Source organism: Rhea pennata, chromosome 5 (genome assembly GCF_028389875.1).
Source record: "Rhea pennata isolate bPtePen1 chromosome 5, bPtePen1.pri, whole genome shotgun sequence".
Classification (NCBI taxonomy): Eukaryota; Metazoa; Chordata; class Aves; order Rheiformes; family Rheidae; genus Rhea; species Rhea pennata.
The window spans coordinates 53,662,425-53,673,208 of record NC_084667.1 but is presented as its reverse complement, the minus strand read 5'-3'; positions in this window follow the sequence as shown (position 1 = coordinate 53,673,208).

Here is a 10,784-nt window from a genome sequence, read left to right as displayed (position 1 = left end):
CAATTGAGTTACACAAAAGCTGAATTACCCATTCAAACTACCCGGACAAAAGGATGGAGTTGGATAGTACTCTTGCATCTGTAGTCAAACAGTTAGAGACTTAAATCGAGTCGTCATGATGGAGAAAGAGTTAGACAAAGCCCATAGAATTGCCATCAGCAAACATTTTCCTGTGTCATATTAGTGGGTCTCCATGACTCCCCCTGGCCTGGGGACAATAGCACAAGTTTGCACACTCGACTACTGTCACCCTGCCAACGCTGGCAAGGAGCAGAAACAGGACAATCCTTTAAGGGGAAAGCATGCCCGCTGCAGGGAAGGTAAGAAGAGAGTGAAGCAAAGGCGTGTGAAATGCTAATTGAGCTGCTTCCTTTACTGATCTAGAGTTATGCGAGTCCTCCGCCTTCTCGCAGGGTTGTCCTAAGGGGTGGCAATAACTTAATAGCACAGTAAAACCAGGAGTCCCACGATGCATACCCTCTCGTCTGGTAGGAGAGCAGGAGGCCTGTTCCTGGTGCACACAGGCCATGCCAGCGATGCAGAGCTCGTGACAGCCTGCCTGCCAGCCCCGACACCCACTGCCTCACCGCAGGCCAGAGCACACGGGGACTCCATCGTCGGTCTTGCTTTCCAGCCTCTAACAGCCTGCAGTGCCTCGGAGATGCAAAGAGCTGTAAGGGTCCCAAGTCTCGTGCATCTTCAGAGAGATGCATACAGACTCTGGGGCCAAACACACACACATATCACTGCGGGGAAAGCAGCATCAGAAATCCTGCCCACCTCCGTTAAGCAAGCAAAAGCTGCATTGCTGGTGTGCAGCCTCAAAGGCCTGAGCACAAAAGCCTGCCAACAACCGCATTTTATACCTGTTTTACATTGCTTCTCTTACTCTGGCATTCCTTAGAGCAGGACAATGATCCAGACTGGCTATTATATGACACTCTGCAGCTCAGCAGAGCTCAGCAGGCTGTGCAAGGCCTTAGGGATGACTCCTCAGTGGCCCATACTGGTAGGCCCAGTTGTGGCTAAGGCTGTTGTCCTTATTCATGTTGTTTCTCCCCGTCTGGTCTGAGCTACATGTGATGACTCCAGTGCTCAAGGTGTTTCCAGTCTAGGTGGACTCTCCAGAGCCCCAACATCATGTGACAGGAGGCATTGCAAAGCCTTTACATTGATGCACACTGTGACATTACTGCTGATTGGCCACACCAGATCCGTCTCTCTCATACTGTGGATGTGCAAGCACTGAGATTAGTTTTGCAGCCTTTTTGTGGCAATTAGCTTCACAAGAAGAGTAGAAAATCCTGAGGCCGCCTTGCTCCTGGCTGAAGGAGCAGGTAAAGCTGACAGAGCAAGAAGGCCAGCCAGAAAGCTTTTCCTCAGCTGATGAGGACACTAGGGTTTCTTTTCTCATAATTTCTATTCCACAAGCATTTCCTTCCCTGGGAGACCTAGTGTAGCTAACTCTGTGCCTGCTGCACCCTCCATCAAGTGCATTACACCATCATGCAAATCTCTTTGCAATCTTCTCCCTTCCATTCATTTTTTTCTGGGTAGTTTCCAGACAACTGCTTGAGCAGTTTCCTCATACTCTAAGCAGAGCCTGATCTGTCCGTGCCTCACCAATGCCTGATGCAGTTTCCTCTTATGCAGCTGAAGCTACATTGAGAAGTTTTTGTCTGGCTAATTTAAATAACTACCCCTTGAAGGCATCATATCATCGTTTGAAGAAACAAACTGCCTCCTGTGCTTGAAGAGCATTTGAACCCTGCCTAGACACCACGTTGCACAATGCAATCTCCTGATAGACAAGCTTGTTGGTTACTCAAGGGTGCAGAAAGGAGGCAGAGATGTGAGATGATTGTCTAGGAGGAAAGGAATGTCTCAGGATGTCAATAAACTGTCTTCAGAGGGCTGGGAAACCCATGTCATATCCTATGAGATGCTATATCTGCCTGCGGCTCCTGAGCTGGGCTCTGGGTCTGACAGCTGGGAGCTCAGTAAGGCTGAAGAGGGTGGATATGGCTCATCAGTCCATGAGAATTGGTACAAGCTCAAAAGAAGGGAAACCTTGGCTCCCCTTTCCGGCACACCCTCTGCAAGCCTTTTCCCACCCTTAGACCTGGCCAAGCCCATCCCCTCCAGAGACCACTTCCCTGGGGCACTGCTCCCATGGGCATCACACTCCTGCAGGTCTGTCATCTGCTCCAGCTGCAATTCCTCCCTGGGGTGGCAGCAGAGGTCGAATCCCAGCCCAGCCCTCTATTTCCCAGCCTGTGTGTAGTCCCTCGCCAAGTGCCCAATGTTAGGATCTGGCTTTGGCTGTTCCTGTTTCCCCCCTGCCCTGCAGCCACCGCAGAGGAAAGCCCTCAATGGGAAGGCTGCGCTCGCCACTCCGGCATCCTGTTCCCCTGCAGCTGGATGACAACAGGGAACCGAGGCGGAATGAACCAGCGAGCAGGATTTGAAAAACAGAGCAACCCACCCTTTCAAGGTCAGACTCAGGTTGAGCTGCACAGGGTTTTCTCTAAGAGGCCACCGGAGCCCTTTTGTTCCTCTCTGCTCTCGCCATGTTCATCCCAATGTACATGTGAAAGGAACAATTAACAATAGGGCACTCCTCTCCGAGGATCCAATGCACTTTGAAGTGTCCACCAACCAAAGGCTCGAGAATGATACATCATTTTCCACTGTGAACGTGTCAAACAAGTACAGCAATTGAAAAAATGTCTCCACATGCCTTCCCAGCATGCAGACAGGGACCAGCTGGAGAGCTACTTCATATCTGACATGTCACCCCCTGACAGCTGTCTTCCAGGGAATTTTTGGTATGTGAAGTTTTGTATTTTCTCTCTTTTGTTAAGTAGCACACTAGATTAAATTTGTATGCTTTAAGGCTGTAGCCAGGCCTCTGCTGAACATGCAGCATTTCCTTAAAGACTGAATAAAGGAGAGAGAAAAGAAGATTTTCTTAGACAAAAATACCTGGGAAGGTTTTTTTAAAGTGTCGCTCATTGTAAATGATGTCAGCCTTTAGCCATTTCTACACCAAAACTTCCCACTGCTTATTTCCACAGTCAGGGTCCCTTTCAGCAAAGTTATTCCAGCATCACTCTGACTTGAAGTACATGAACAGACCCAGTAAACTCAATACACGTCATTAAACTGGGTAGTGACCTCTAAGCAGTGAGTGTACCTAGCGGGTCTAATAACATGAATGTGCAAATCCCCAGTGTTATTTTTAATGGTCTATAAAGGAAAGAGCAACTTAGTGAACAGCTAGGCAGTATAGAGACTGTACAGAAGTCACTGTTTTGACGTTAGTATAATCAAGATTTCTTTTTCTCCTATAAAAAGCACTGACTTTCAGCCCTGGCCTGAGGAATACGTGCTGTCATTTGTTTACCTCACTGATAAAAAACAGACTAGTGCACATCACAGCGTTGCTAAACTCTGCAGGCAGAGATGGGTGGGGGTCCAAGCTGCTGGTGGGGGTCTGGTTGGTATCAGTGCAGTGCTGTCCCGATATCAATATATTGCACATCATTATAGCTGCCCTTGCCTGTGCCACATGCCAGAGGGTAAGACCTCCATGGGACACACAGGGCAGGGCATCAGGCAGGGAGGTAAAAACTGGGCTCTCTTCTGGCAAGTAGCTGGAACGTGAGCACTGAAGTCAGCTCTAACTGGCTTCTCGCCACTTCTTGACTGGGGGTGAGCAGGGTGAGTAGTATCTACATGTCTGAGGTGCACGTCTGTACAGAAAGTGCTGTGATCCTCAACTCTTCTTCAGGAGGGTTAACTAAGGAACTTTTGTTAGTAAAAAAGAAAAGGGGGGGGGGAAATGCTTTCACTTTTTTAGCTAAAAGGTAAGATTTCTTAACAATGGTCAAAATGTTTTCTTTAGAAATTCCCCTGAGGTTTCACTTCTTTTGGTTTTCAAGGAGAGGGGAGGTGAGTCAAAGTGAAGCAAAGATAAGAGAGAAAACTCTCATTTTTGGTTGCATACACCAGCGATGTCTAATGGTTTTCCCTTTGTCTCTCAAAATGGACACAAAGGCTGTAAGGAAATTTTAAACTTGGAATCCTTCAGATAACATGTGAGAGCTGTTCCTCAGGGCTCCTGAGGTTTAGGCATTTTGTTGACAGTGCCACAAGAAGTGGAAGCATGTTAATAACGTGCTGATAGCACAAAAATGAAGGGTATTATTAAGCATCATCCTGGAAGAACAGGCAACAGGAAAGGACAGAAATGTTATAATGCTGGGCCAAGCACCTCAGTGATCGATAGCAAGAATTCCTGCCATGAGGAGAGAGATCACCACTGGGAAATGAGAAGGGGAAAACAGGCCATAGGATGACAGTGAGCCACCAGAAGAGGCAACATGGAAAATGCAGAAGTGTACTAGCACCATTATGCAGGACACTGCTAAGCTTTTTTCTGGAATATTACGTATAATTCAAAAAAGATAAATCTAAAATGAAGGAAAGGCAGAGAACGGCTGCTGGAGTGTCTACTAGGGTGTGGATACTCTCTTGCATGAGGAGAATAAAAGAGATGAGTTTGCTTCCTTTAGCAAAGCCAAGGCTCACAGACTGCTCACTGTCAGCTGGCCAGGGATGGAAACTTCACCTAGATAAAGTAAAATGCAGGAAGAGAAGTGTAAAGTAGTCCATGACTACTTTTTGTCCAGAAAGTGGTTTCTGAAAGCCAGAGGAGTGTCTCTCACATGCTCCCTCAATCTTTCTCCTCATTAACCCCTTACTTTCCAGTCAATCTGATCTTCCTGGGACTCTGGGACACGTCCCATAGAGGGGCATAAACCCAAGTGGGCACTGCTAGCATTCAGGTCTTCAAGAGGTCATCTGCTAGACTCAAAACCTCAGTCTGAGACTTGAGCCTGCCCACCCTAGGATCTACAGAAACATGTTGAAAGGGAGAAAAACTTATTTGACTTCCATAAATATTTCTGAGGATGAAATTCCTTTGTCAAGAAGCTGACATTGGCAAAACAAGCAGCCTGATTCCCAGTTTGAGGACCTGAAGGACCTCTGGGACAGGTGACCATGACTGCAGAGCCACAGTCCCTGCTGCCAGAACTTGAGAGATGGCTGAAAATGTGCATATGGTGGTTGCTGACAGACTCCCTGCGTGCCTCCCTGTCATACACCAATACACAGACTCTCAGTGTGAGAGCAGCAGGTTTCTCACCCTGATACTAAGGGCTGGATCCTTCACATCCTGTTCCTGCCCTGAATCTGCACTCAGCATGGAAAAGGAGGGAGAACATGGGATTTCTCCCCAGACCTGCACTGCCTGGTGGTCTCCTTTGCTCTCACTCCTTGCTGGAGCAACACCTCTTCTCCCAGGAGAAGAGCAACCTGGTGTTCCCACAAGATGAAGCTTTGACTCTTTTCCTCTTTTTTTTTTTTCTCTTAATAACCTACTTTGACATGAGTGACATCCCCTCTTTGCTTCCAAGCCCCAATTTTCTGCACTTGGGGAGAGACTTTGAGCAGGCACTAAGTGCAGATGCCGTGCAGAGGGAGGGCAAGAAGGAGCGACAGTGAGGAGGGGGGCCGTTGCTACCCAGCAGCCTGCCATTCAGGCAGATGGTGGAAGGGTTTGATATGAATAGCTCCTGTCAGTCTCATAGAGCGAACTTTACAATTGTGCTACGTGTTGGACTGCACGTGACTAATGCCATTCTTCTGCAGGCTGCAGGCAGGGCACAGCTGGTTCTTTAAGGGAAATTTTGTTTTTCTGGACAGAAAAAAAAAAACAAACTATTACAAGGTCGTGGGAGGAAAAGAGTCTGTATCCGATATTACACTACATAATTAGATATGATCAAAGCCCATGCTGCCTTTCACTGTCTTTCTTTCTGGTAAATCAGATAATATTTAAAAATGAGCCTGGACCTGGTTTGGTCCTTCTGGAGGTTTAAATCCTCTGTTTCTCAACACAGTAGGTATGCTCTGAACAGCAGCAGTAAGGCCAAATATAGATTTCTTTACATAATTCTGGAGTAATTCAGTATTTCAAGATAAGTGATGAGCTGAGTGCCAGATACTACAGGTAGCTTCTGTTAAAGAGATATAATTCTGCAAAAAGGATGTAAAAACAATACAGACATGAATATGCGCATTTGAATAGCTGAAGACTCTCTTTCAAAAGCTGCAAAAAAAGGAAATGCACAGTGAGCTCTGGATGGGGCATGAACCTTGGTCTCAAGTCTACAGCGCAGAGAAGCTATGCCAGAGCAGAAATGAAGTGCCTGTCCTGGACATCTTTCAGCCGTTCCATTTGTTCGGCCAGGACTTCTCCTAGCATTGCTTCACCTGGACATTTCTGCAATAAAATCACTGCCAGGCACTTAAGGTTGAGGTTCTAGCCAGAAACAAATGTAGTACGATTGCTGCACCCCCCTTTCCATGGTGGGGGTGAGCATGCCACTACCCTGCAACCAAGGCTGAGATGCAGCACGAGGGCAATAGCTAAGGCCACACAAGGTGGTGGGACGATGTGTGGGCAGCCCACATGGATGCTGACTTACTTTGCCTCGAACCAGCTCCCTGCAGAGGTTGTGGGGGGAAGTGAGCTTGTGCCTGGAAATGGGGCTGGTTTCTGTGGGAGGCACTGGGGCAGTTAAACCATCTCCATTTCCCTGTGCCTGTCTTGTCTTTGCACAATGCAGATATATCTTCTCAACGCCTCAACTGCAGTTTTGTTCCCCAGGGCTGATTTGTCACCTGATCTGAGCAGAGTCTTGCTGATTTACACTAGCAGAAAACATGGTACTTTGGGATGTGTGGGGCTTTGGTGGAGTAGGCATGGATGCATTTTTACGAGTTTTGTGATCCAATTTCTTTTAAACGAGAATTTTAAAAAAACCTTGCAAGACAGTAAGGCCAAACTTGGCAAATACTTCAGCTAAGGTGATGCCTGAGAGTCCTCCCAGGTGGCAAGCGCCTGGCAATGGCAGGCTGGCCGTAGAGCTGCTGGAGCATCTGTGGATGCCTCAGCCTCACAAGTGCCATGTGAGGAGCTGAAGAGCTGCCAGCCAAGGAGAGACCTCTCCCAACACCTATGCAGTGGTGTAGCACTGTGACAAAGGGCTGGTGGGAAGGGAGGTGCAGGCCATGGGCATTGCCACAGGCACCATCTGGGAACAAGGACACAGTGATTTTCAATCCCACAGCTACAAGGGAATTCTTATAGCCACAGTCACCTCTTTCTGAGAGATTCTGGGGAGAAGGCTTGCTCTCCAACCTTAGAAGTCTCTAGCGAGGAATCTTCTCCATAGCATCTGTTGCTTTGACTCATAATTGTAGTGCTATATATAGCTTGGGGAATTTAGCATCCTTCACTTTAGGCAGCAGTTGCTTGAGGAAGGACAGCTAACCCATATCAAGGACTCTATTTCAGTGTCATCTCTCCATGCTGGTTTTGGAGGTCTTCTTTTCAGTATTTGTTCTTCGCTTCAAAAGACTGTGGAAAGAGGATGGTGGTTAGAGCTACTGGCCATCTCATCCCTGACAGTACATCTTGGGATGTGAGTGCACGGAAATGTGAGCAGCGTCCTGAGCCTGCTGAGCAAAGGGGAGATGGAGAGTCTTTGTAGGAGAAGCTCCCCAGGGAACAACTACCATGCTAACCAGCAAAGTGTGTGGTTCTCCTTAATGCTTGCTGCTGCTATCTGCACAGTGCTGAAGGTGCCCTCCTTGGCCTAGGCTGCTGAATGTGTGCCCCTTGCACTGGACATCTCGGTCTGAGTCCCACTAACGCCTAGGTTGGTCTCTCACTGCGATATGGTTGACTCACAAGTTGATTCTCATTTGTACCTGCAGCTCTGGCTGTATTGCACACTGTATATGTGCTTTGGCTCTTGTAGTCTCACGCTTTTATCAATGATCCAAGGCAGCATTGCTCCCAACTGGCTGCCCTTGACCCATTGGTGCTGCTGGGGCAGAAGTTGCTGAGGGGCAGCATGTTCCTGCTTTGTAGCTGCCTTAATTCCCAGGCTGCTCTAGAAGATGAGCTCCTCTTCTGCAGGCAGGCTGAATGAGGCTTTGAGAGAAGGAGGCACGTGCTCTTGAAAATCTGCCACCCCTTCACAGCTGGGCTGAGGGAGGCCACGGGGGGCTGTCCTGGTGACTCCTCACCCCAAGGGGACCTGGTGCCAGGGAAGGAGCAGGGAGAGCCAAAAGCCAGGCAGCCAATGCAGCTCTCCCTGGCAGGCCCCGAGGGTCCCCCCCCCCGCACCTGGTGCTGCAGGGAAAAGTAAACCATCGGCAAGGGTTCATGTTGTTGTCGCCGCTTCACAAACGGTTAAAGGTATAGTTATATGAGAGAAAAAAGAGGCATTGCCGAGGCGGTGCTGGGTATGGGCGACCCGCTGTGCCTGCGCTGCGCAGGGCAGGGGGAAGAGCGCGAAGCTGCCGGCAGCGGCTGAACCAGATCAGCCCCGATGTCGGTGCCAGGACTGTAAAAGCACCTGACCCTCCAACAGGTTGAATGTCCACGCGGTCATGCCCGGTGGCACGAGTGGCCGCCCAGAGACTGGCACACGGTCAGTATCCCTGGCTCTAGCTGTTTATATAAACTGCAGTTACTACCTCACGGTGCTGGGGGGTGACAGTCCTGGGCATTTAGCATGTCGGCTCTTCAGGGCCTGGGGCTATCTGAAGGAGCAGGGAAACCTCCTCTCTCAGGGTTATTTGTCTCTGCAACGTTTTAACACACCTGCTGACTGCTGGATGGGAAGGACGGCATTCATGCAAGCCAAGCCACCACGCTGGCAGGGCCAGGAGTCACGCTGGAGAGCATAACACCCAGAGAGCAGTGCTCCATCTCTCCTGCACCAGCCCGTTTTCCAAGTTAGGATCTCACTCCTGTTACATCCACCAGCTCATTGAAGGTCTGTTATTTGAGAAAATACTCCCCTTTCCACAAAAACTACAGCATTATGGATGCTCCCACATGAGAACGATGAATAATGCTCTGCCTTTCCTTCACTCCAGGAAAGGTCGGTGTAACATTTAAAACTGCTGTTACCTTTATCATAGTTTTAAGAACTATTTGAATTTTGCTCACATTGATGTGGAAACAACCATCTTACAGTCTCAGGGCCTTTTCTGCACATTCTCAGACCTGGCAAAGTGGATATTGCAATAGGGAGCATTCATTATTCTAGAATAATTTCTGAGCAATACTGTCACTCATAAAAGAAAGACAGGAAGAAATGTAACCTCTTTTTTTTTTAGCAGGGAAATGCCCAAGATTTATTCTTTTGTGGGTTGTATCAGAAGCAGTGTTCAAAACCAACCATCAGGCTACAGGAAAAGAAATAACACTATGTCATGAACTCTAGAAATAAATCCTGTTCTAGAAATCATATTCCAGTGCATTTTTCAGAGCAGAGAGAAGGGCATCCCTTTTATAAGGTAATCCTGGCTACCATTTGCTCTTGGAAGTTGCCCACCTTCGCATTATCCTTTGGAAAAAAATGATTTCACAGCAACTATCATTCCCGTGACATCAGTGTGTGTATCCCTGCCATGTTAACTGCCTTGTTCTTGCCAAAAAGCCAGGTGCTTGGGACCATGATGCAGAAAGTCTGCAGTTCCCCTGGAGTCCCCTGGGAGCTGAGGACCACCAGGGAGGCCAGTAGGATTTGGGTGACACCTGAGCCACTGCTCAGCCTGCGACTAGCTGTTGACTTTGACATTAAGGCACCACTAGAGCGCACTGTGGGAACCAAGTTGAGGCTATTTATGCTACAGACTTGCTAAAGTTTACGCTGTTTGTTTTCATCTTTGCTATAATCCCTCAGCACTGCTCTCTGGGCAGAAGCAGTCAAAGAAATGATATTACTGTGCCCAGAAAAGCCAACATTGATGTTTTAAAAATTATATATATAACAAATCCAGTGGGAGTTTGGAGAAAAAAATCCCTTACTCTCTTTGCACCCCTTCCCTGTAATGTCAGAATGCATTTAGGAGGTATTCTCCTGATACAGTACTACTTATTAAAGGATACATAATACAAGAAGCCATAGTAGGCAAACAAATGTCTGTTATTCAAGAATATCTCATGGATGCAGAACATGAGTGAGCAAAACCCCGGGCACCCTCAAAGCCCCTGAATTCAAAGGGCCCATGTGTGCTCAACCCCATCCAGGAGATGCTTATGTCCAGCTATTTTGGTCCAACCCTGCATTTCTAAAGCATCAGGAAGAGTTTCAAATGAAAATGGGATTTTCTGTACATATTGCAGTGCAGATATTGAATAAATCATAAAGCCAACATTAAGAAAGGCATTGATTACTAGTACCTGTTTCTCTGCTGGATTTCAGGTGTGTGCTATTGCAATTCTGAGCTCCCTACTCCCACTGAAGTCAAACTTTAGCTGGACACCAATTTATACAGGTGCCAAATTAGGTTCTCCATGAATCTGCTGTTAAAAACACAAGAGCCAGGTGCATGGAGGGGATTAGCACTGTGCTTGTTTGGGATACCATAGCACACTCAGCACAGTGTTGATGTCTGCTAGTAGTCTATGTGGATGTCGATGGGAGGCAGGAGGGTCTGGTACATGCTTCTGCAGAGTGTAAAGATCCTAGAACAGGAGAGCAATGTGAAGAAATAAACAATGTATTTGTGAATGTTTATTGGCCCTAACAGAGCTTGTTCAACCATCCTTTCAAAGTGAATGCTAGTAATGAAACAAAATGAATATTTTATTTGTCTATCACAAATAACAATAAGAAGAGTTTGTCCAC